The following is a 9,090-nucleotide window of genomic DNA, read 5'->3' as shown; positions in this document are numbered from 1 at the left end:
ACACACACACACACACACACACACACACACACACACACACACACACACACACACACAAGCAGACACAGACACAGACACATACATATAGTCATAGGCATAGACATATACAGACAGACAGAGACAGATAGAGACAGACAGACAGACATACAGACAGACAAGCAGCCGCAAATAGAGGTCTGGGAAAACGCTCGTATGGGATGGCTTCCGTCCAAATGGTCTCACTGGAACCAACAAATACCCTCATAAACCCCGATTTTTACCTAATTAATCCATTCTTGCTCTGCAGCTCAGGTGTCGCTTTTGGCTTCGGATCGTTCTTTTTACATTTAGTCAAGTTTTGACTAAATGTTTTAACATCGAGGGGGAATCGAAACGAGGGTCGTGGTGTATGTGTGTGCGTGTGTGCGTGCGTGCGTGCGTGCGTGTAGAGCGATTCAGACCAAACTACTGAACCGATCTTTATGAAATTTGACATGAGAGTTCCTGGGTATGATATCCCCGAACGGTTTTTTTCATTTTTTTGATAAATGTCTTTGATGACGTCATATCCGGCTTTTCGTGAAAGTTGAGGCGGCACTGTCACGCTCTCATTTTTCAACCAAATTGGTTGCAATTTTGATCAAGTAGTCTTCGACGAAGCCCGGACTTCGGTATTGCATTTCAGCTTGGTGGCTTAAAAATTAATTAATGACTTTGGTCATTAAAAATCTGAAAATTGTAAAAAAAATTATTTTTTTCTAAAACGATCCAAATTTACATTCATCTTATTTTCCATCATTTGCTGATTCCAAAAACATATAAATATGTTATATTCGGATTAAAAACAAGCTCTGAAAATTAAATATATAAAAATTATTATCAAAATTAAATTTTTCAAATCAATTTAAACACACTTTCATCTAATTCCTTGTCGGTTCCTGATTCCAAAAACATATAGATATGATATGTTTGGATTAAAAACACGCTCAGAAAGTTAAAACAAAGAGAGGTACAGAAAAGCGTGCTATCCTTCTCAGCGCAAGTACTACCCCGCTCTTCCTGTCAATTTCACTGCCTTTGCCGTGCGCGGTGGACTGACGATGCTACGAGTATACGGTCTTGCTGCGTTGCATTGCGCTCAGTTTCATTCTGTGAGTTCGACAGCTACTTGACTAAATGTTGTATTTTCGCCTTACGCGACTTGTTTTAACGTGTTCTTTCTACTTATGTTGATTTCTTGTCTTTTTTCATACTGAAGAATGCGCAACGCGCATTTTGAGGATTGCCAGAAACGTCTTCAACACACACAAGACATAATTCCATGCACCGTTGAAGGGTAAAACGATAAGAAAATTAATGTTTACCCGCCACGTTGTCCTCTAAAGTCTGACTTGCGCACACAAAAGTTCCAAAATAGATAGTGCAGTGCCGTGGATATTATTCAAGTCTTTCTGCTATCATCTGCATCTGTTCAAGTTCATATGCATAACCTTTCTCCTTAAAATGTGCACACAAACATAAAACGCACGCACAAACACACATGCACACACACACACACACACACACACGCGCGCTCGCATGCACGCACGCACGCACGCACGCACGCACGCACGCACGCACGTGGCACACACACACACACACACACACACACACACACACACACACACACACACAAAGTGTGACACGAAAAACTGCGCGCATGCTGAGATCACCTGCCGCAAAACACACAAAATACATTAAAATGGGGTGATGTCGTGTTTGACGAGCAAACATTTCTGACTAGAACACAAGCATGCATACAATGCATATAAACTAACGAGCATGTTATTGTATCTCTGTTTTTAGCTGGTACCTTGAACAGCAGGGAAAAAAACCAACAGAACTCGCGAGAATAAAACAAAGCATTTCTGGCGTGTGCCTTCGTTGTTTTTTCGCGCAGTCCCGTAACAAAACACTAAAGACAGTCCTCCCGTCTGTTTCTGTTCATCTTTGTCTGTTTTGAAAGAGTGGATGCAGAGTTAAATATGGCACATGGGCACTAGCTAGCACGGTGTTCAACCCGGCTGGTAACTGACATTGACATCTGCCTAAAGCCTCAGATGCCTGTTATTGATATTTAAATCTTCGCTTTATTATTTTGCAATTTGAAAATCTCGTGCAAAAAGGAGTCTCACATTCAAAGAGTGTCGTAATTGTGTTGTAAAAAATCGTCCCATCATTTGATTGAATTAACTCTTTCAGGGCAGACGTAATACATGCAAACTCAAGGATTCTCACATTCAAATAATGTTTATAATTATCATTTTTGCAAAATCGTCCCTTCATTCGATTGAATTAACTCTTTCAAGACAGAAACAAGGAGTTTCACATGCAAAGACAAGGACTTTCCTTTCTATAGTTTTCACGCAGGTGTTTCTTTCAAAGCATACTGTCACTTTAGGGGTGCAGACGTCGTTATTATGCGTAGACAGCAGTTGAATAAGTACAGGCGTCATCCGTAATCCACTTCCGCACGTGTGTCGTAATCGCTTCATATCAAGTAAACAACACGCTTTTGTGACATTGTTTAGATTGGTGTGTGTGTGTGTGTGTGTGTGTGTGTGTGTGTGTGTGTGTGTGTGTTTGTGTGTGTCTATGTGTGTCTATGTGTGTGTGTGTGTGTGTGTGTAGCTGTTGTTGTTGTTGCTGCTAGCTAATACCAGCTTTTCTTTTACTTTGTGGATTAACTATTTCACATGACGAAAATCAATCAATCAATGAGGCTTATATCGCGCATATTCCGTGGGTACAGTTCTAGGCGCTCTGCAGTGATGCCGTGTGAGATGAAATTTTATACGGCCAGTAATTGCAGCCATTTCGGCGCATATTTACCTTTCACGACCTATTATTCCAAGTCACACGGGTATAGGTAGACAATTATTAACTGTGCCTAAGCAATTTTTGCCAGGAAAGACCCTTTTGTCAATCGTGGGATCTTTAACGTGCACACCCAATGTAGTGTACACGGGGGGGAGTTCGGACACCGAAGAGAGTCTGCACACAAATTTGACCCTGAAATAAATTTCCGCCGAACCTGGGATCGAACTCACGCTGACAGCGGCCAACTGAATACAAATCCAGCGCGCTACCAACTGAGCTATATCCCCGCCCCATTGCATTACTAAAGAAACAGCAGACGCTAAAAGCAAATGCGATGACTTCGAAGTTGCCAGGGGACTAGAAAAACCGCTGTGAACGGCCTTTTCATTTGGTGAAGAGCTCATGATGTTTTCATTTTTAAAGATTTTGTAAGTAAGATCATCCTAAACATTTCATTAAGCTATCTCTGCTCTGTTTGATATTTGGGGGGCATTTGGTGGTGCCGTTTTTCTCCGTTTCTGATAGTGCTATTTGATGACGTTATTTTTGCGTTTTAAGGTATTAGAACACACCTGACAGTACGCTGGAGTAGCCTCCCTTCCCGGATTTAGAACGCGTTTCGTGTCGTAACAGATTATCCATTTATTAGCCATATCCGTATGCAAAATAATGAAATAAACATTAGGAAATGTCAGAAGTTTACAACTATCGACATTCTCTATCAGTGCAATAAAAAACAATCGTTAGAACTTGCATTTACGACATGTCGTGCGTGAGAACGTGTCACTGTAAACAAGCACTTCTTGCCTGGCTGAAGAACCATACGAGTCAATCTAAAACAGACAAGTAATGGAAAGCAGTCTGCGGATAAACATAACAAACTGCTGATGAAAAAGTGTGTTCGTCCCTGCTCTGGATAAAAGACATTGGACTGATGACAACGTGGCAGCGTTCACGCGAACAGATTTTTTTCAGACTGATTATCGCTTCTACATTTTATTGCACGTACTTGGGGCAGATCAAAATTTCACACTGGAAGATGACAAATTGGTCTTGTGAGTTGAGAACCACATGTTCTTTGCCGACAGAAATCACGATGGGACAAGATGCAGATTGTGTTGAAGAGATGTTTGCAGATTATCGCATCTACATTTTATTGCTCAGATCAATGCACGAAGTTGGGGTAGATCTGAATTTCGCAATGCCGGAAGACGACAAATCGGTCTTTTGAGTTGAGAACCACATGTTCTTTGGCGGCAGAAATCACTATGGGACAAGATGAGGATTGTGTTGAGGAGGTTAATACTGACTGACTTTAGATGAAGAGTTCCTAGACCTGGTTTTTGTAGAGAGGCATCATGATGATATCCTGTGTTTTTTTAACGTTCTTGGTGACAACGCGCCAGAATCGCACGAAGATCGAACTCTCGAAGAAAACAAGTTTATCGCTGAACATCGGAAATGTGAAAGTATTATTCTTCCTGTCTGATCAGTCTCCCCGTTAAATCTACAGGCTACATTATTTATCAGGTAACTTAATACCAAACCGGAGTGTGTGTGTGTGTGTAGTGTGTGAGTGTGTGTGTGTGTGTGCCGGATTACCACCATTAACGCACCCTTTTGGACTTTTCTACGTAACCTTACTATGCCTGCTGTGACATTCACGAGGATTATTGTGATTCTTGGACAATCGTGTGCCTGTGCTGGACTTGCAGGAAGACAAACGGCGTCGGAATGTATACGTGCTGCCAAGTGTGCATGCCCAGAGCGCAGTGTGAACCGAGAGTGAATGTGTCATTGTGTGGAAGTTTTGCTTGATTGATTTATTCATGATTTAATTTGCCTTTTCGGTTCAATAGAAAAATATGTGTACGTTATACTTTGTATTTTGTGGTGTGATTCGCCCGAGTGCGAGACCCCCATCCCGAACGCCTCTGTAATTGTGTGAGTAACGTGAGTGTGTAGATGAGAATGTGTAGATGAGAATGTGAAAGTTGCTTTGGACCCAGACACACACAGCAGACTTCAACGCAACAGCTAAGTTTCAGCCTGACAAAGAAATTCGAGTGACACAGCTAAGGGCTGTACTTGTTATTTCTCTATTAAAACAAATGTTTCAAGATCTTTTGGCCAATAAAAAATAAATTGTCTGTTTCTAATAACATGGGTAAACAAAATAGGGTAGGTAGGTAGGGATTTTTAATTTTTTTTGCCAGGATAGAATTCTTCAAAATAACTAAATGACACAAAGAGACAAGACTCGCTATAGATAAATTTATAATAAAAAAAAGTAAAAAATGTGACAAAGAATATAAAATGATTGTTTTACCTGGTCTGGAATCTTCAGTAGTAATTGCATAAAAGAAAGTCTGATATATATATATATATATCAATTATCATGTTAACTTTTTCTTAAAATGGGTGCGCTAAATCCTAGTCTGTTTGTTTTTAATGGACTAAGCAATCCTTGGACTGACAGAAAATATGTATTTTAAAAATGTCCAGTTGCAAATTACTTATTTTTCTAATTGGAAGAGAATATACACTCTTTTGTGTTCAAATGGGTAGGGGGCGGGGTAGTAAAAGGATCACAGTTCAAGATTGTGCGCGACAAGAGGTGTGTTTCTTTTAACTGTGATAAAGAGCGACAACTCAACTTGGTATCTAACACTATTTCTGAACACTGTAACCACTGTAACCACTTTAGCACTTTTAATTTATTTTTTCTGTCTTCCAAACTTCTTCTTCTTCTCCTCCTCTTCTTCTTCATTCATGGGCTTAGACTCCCACGTTCACTCATGTTTTTAGCACGAGTGGATTTTTACGTGTATGACCGTTTTTACCCCGCCATTTAGGCAGCCATACGCCGCTTTCGGAGGAATTCCAAACTTCTAATTCAGCTTCAAAAAATGAGAAAAAAAAGGTGTTTTTTTAATTCAACAGTTAAATCACTATGTTGGATATTCTATTTTGCTTCCCTATTTATCTTAAGTTTTTGATCATCTGATTACCTTGCTTTCCTATTTGTAAGATAATATGCACTCTTTTCTGAAAAATAGGTAGGGGGTGGGGGTAGTAAAAGCATCAAAGTTCAAGATTTTGCGCGACAAGAGGTGTGTTTCTTTTAACTGTGATGAAGAGGGATAACTGAACTTGGTATCTAACACTATTTCTGAACACTGTAACCACATTAGCACTTTTAATTTTTTTTCTGTCTTCCAAGCTTTAAATTCAGCTAATAAAATGAGTAAACAAGTGGTTTTTTCTGAATTCAACAGTTAAATTACTATGTTGGATGTTCTATTTTGCTTCCCTATTTTTGTTCTGAAGTTTTGATCATCTGACTACCTTGCTTTTCTATTTGGAAGACAATATGCACTCTTTTCTGAAAAATGGGTAGGGGGTGGGGGAAGTAAAAGCATCACAGTTCAAGATTTTGCGCGACAAGAGGTGTGTTTCTTTTAACTGTGATGAAGAGGGATAACTAAACTTGGTATCTAACACTATTTCTGAACACTGTTACCACTTTAGCACTTTTAATTTATTTTTTTCTGTCATCCAAGTTTTGAATTCAGCTTACAAAATGAGTAAACAAGTGTGTTTTTTCTGAATTCAACAGTTAAATAACTCTGTTGGGTGTTCTTTTTTGCTTCCCTATTTCTGTTCTGAAGTTTTTGATCATCTGATTACCTTGCCTTTCTATTTGGAAGATAATAATATGCACTCTTTTCTGAAGAATGGGTAGGGGGTAGGGGTAGTAAAAGCATCACAGTTCAAGATTTTGCGCGACAAGAGGTGCGTTTCTTTTAACTGTGATGAAGAGGGATAACTCAACTTGGTATCTAACACTATTTCTGAACACTGTAACCACTTTAGCACTTTTCATTTATTTATTTCTGTCTTCCAAGCTTTAAATTCAGCTAATAAAATGAGTAAAAAAGTGGGTTTTTTCTGAATTCACCAGTTAAATCACTATGTTGCATGTTCTATTTTGCTTCCCTATTTTTGTTCTGAAGTTTTGATCATCTGACTACCTTGCTTGTCTATTTGGAAGATAATATGCACTCTTTTCTGAAAAATGAGTAGGGGGTGGGGGTAGTAAAAGCATCACAGTTCAAAATTTTGCGCGACAAGAGGTGTATTTCTCTTAAAATTTGTGAAGAGGGATAACTCAACTTGTTATTTAACACTATTTCTGAACACTGTAACCACTTTAACACTTTTAATTTATGTTTGACTGTGTTCCATGCTTCAAATTGGGCTTCAAAAATGGATACATAAGGGTTTTTTTTCCAAATTCACCTGTAAAATCACTATGTTTGATGTTCTATTTTGCTTCCCTATTTCTCTTCTTCAGTTTCTGATCATTCGATTGTTTTTTTGTTAACATATTCACAATACAATATCACAATTTCTTCAGTAGGGTTTGCGTGAAAAAATCTCATACCTATGCTCAAACTTCAGTCGCTATCTCAAAATTTTGCGCGACAAGCTCTATTCATTTTGTTTTTTCCTGATAAACAAAACACTGAACTAACATAAAAACAAACCTTTAAAACTGCCTAACCACTTTGAAATATGGCCTCAGGTGTGAACTCCAGCCTTAACGCGTGTTGAGATGGTACAGTGGCGGCAGTACTTTGGAAGCTGTTTCTTTGTAATGTTATACCAGGTAGTCTTTTGTTCGGTCTGGAGAGTGGGAATATATATCTGCTTGGTACCTCGAAAACTGGTTTCCCGATTTTTTTCTCTTTTTGCAAAATTGAAAGTTGAATCACAGAAATAATAATGTTATATTTTATAGTACTACCTGTATCCAAACATGATGCGTTTTGTGGTGTTGAAAATGTGCATTAACTTTCGAAAATGTCAGGATTATCAGCGGTCTGAAAGAGTAAGAGCCCTAATTTAAATACATAAAATGTATTACGGAAAAGTAGATCGGCACGGTTGGCCTAGTGGTAAGGCGTCCGTCCGCCCCGTGATCGGGAGGTCGTGGGTTCGAACCCCGGCCGGGTCATACCTAAGACTTTAAAATTGGCAATCTAGTGGCTGCTCTGCCTGGCGTCTGGCATTATGGGGTTAGTGCTAGGACTGGTTGGTCCGGTGTCAGAATAATGTGACTGGGTGAGACATGAAGCCTGTGCTGCGACTTCTGTCTTGTGTGTGGCGCACGTTATATGTCAAAGCTGCACTGCCCTGATATGGCCCATCGTGGTCGGCTGGGCGTTAAGCAAACAAACAAACAAAATTACGGAAAAGTGCCGTTTAATATTTCATCATCCATAACAAATTGAAAGACTGTTCGTGTAGACTAGACGTTTGGTAAAAAGTTGTTGATGTTTTTCTGTGTGTTTTATTTCATTCATTCGCTATTTCATTGACTGATAGACTCCACAGTTCAAGTAACAGGAATCCGATAGTTTTTTTTAAAGGTAGATCAGTCGCAACGCTGTTGGAAACAATTGATATTGTCATCATTTTCACGAGTTTTCATTCACAAACACCTGGGAAATAAATTTAATGTTCCTCATGCAATAAATCCCCGGTTACCATAGTTGAAGGAAGCAGGTTATACATGGATAATCAAAAGCAAACCCAAACGCTCGGGGATTCTTAGGCTCTTTTCATTGGCGTTTCCCCAGACTGCCTAAACAGACGACACTGCTTTGCAAAGTTCCAAAAACGAACTGGCAAACTGTGAAAAGTAAACAAAAAACAAACTACTTCATGAAAGGTCATAAATTCATCACAAACAAATGAAACCTAGCGATATGTTTTGTCTTCTTACAAAGTCATGGAGTGCGTGTATCTGTGTGTCGATACACAGACGTTCGGAGAAACACGAACGTCAAGTTCAAGTCAAACCAATTGACTCCTGACACACAAATTTTGACCCGTGCACAAGACGTTGTATCGATAAACGAAGCGCAAATAAGAAATGATAATAAAAACAAAGAACATAGCAACAAGATATGCAAACATTTAACAAAGCCGAGCAAGCAGAATGACAGGTTTAATGAAAAACAAAGAGGCAATAAGTCGGAAACAAGATCGCAATCCTTTCCTTCGCTGCACGACGCAAATCTTCTGTGACCTTTGACCCAACGTAGCTTCCACGTTCGATCACTAAGCTTAATATTTACAACTGAAAACCGATGGGGTGGAATACTGAGAGGAACCTACATAACTGTGCATTCTCAAACCTGACATATGTAAGCTTATCCCAACATTTTATGAACTGAAAACACA

Source organism: Littorina saxatilis, linkage group LG9 (assembly GCF_037325665.1).
Source record: "Littorina saxatilis isolate snail1 linkage group LG9, US_GU_Lsax_2.0, whole genome shotgun sequence".
Lineage (NCBI taxonomy): Eukaryota > Metazoa > Mollusca > Gastropoda > Littorinimorpha > Littorinidae > Littorina > Littorina saxatilis.
Note: the sequence above shows the minus strand (reverse complement) of the source record.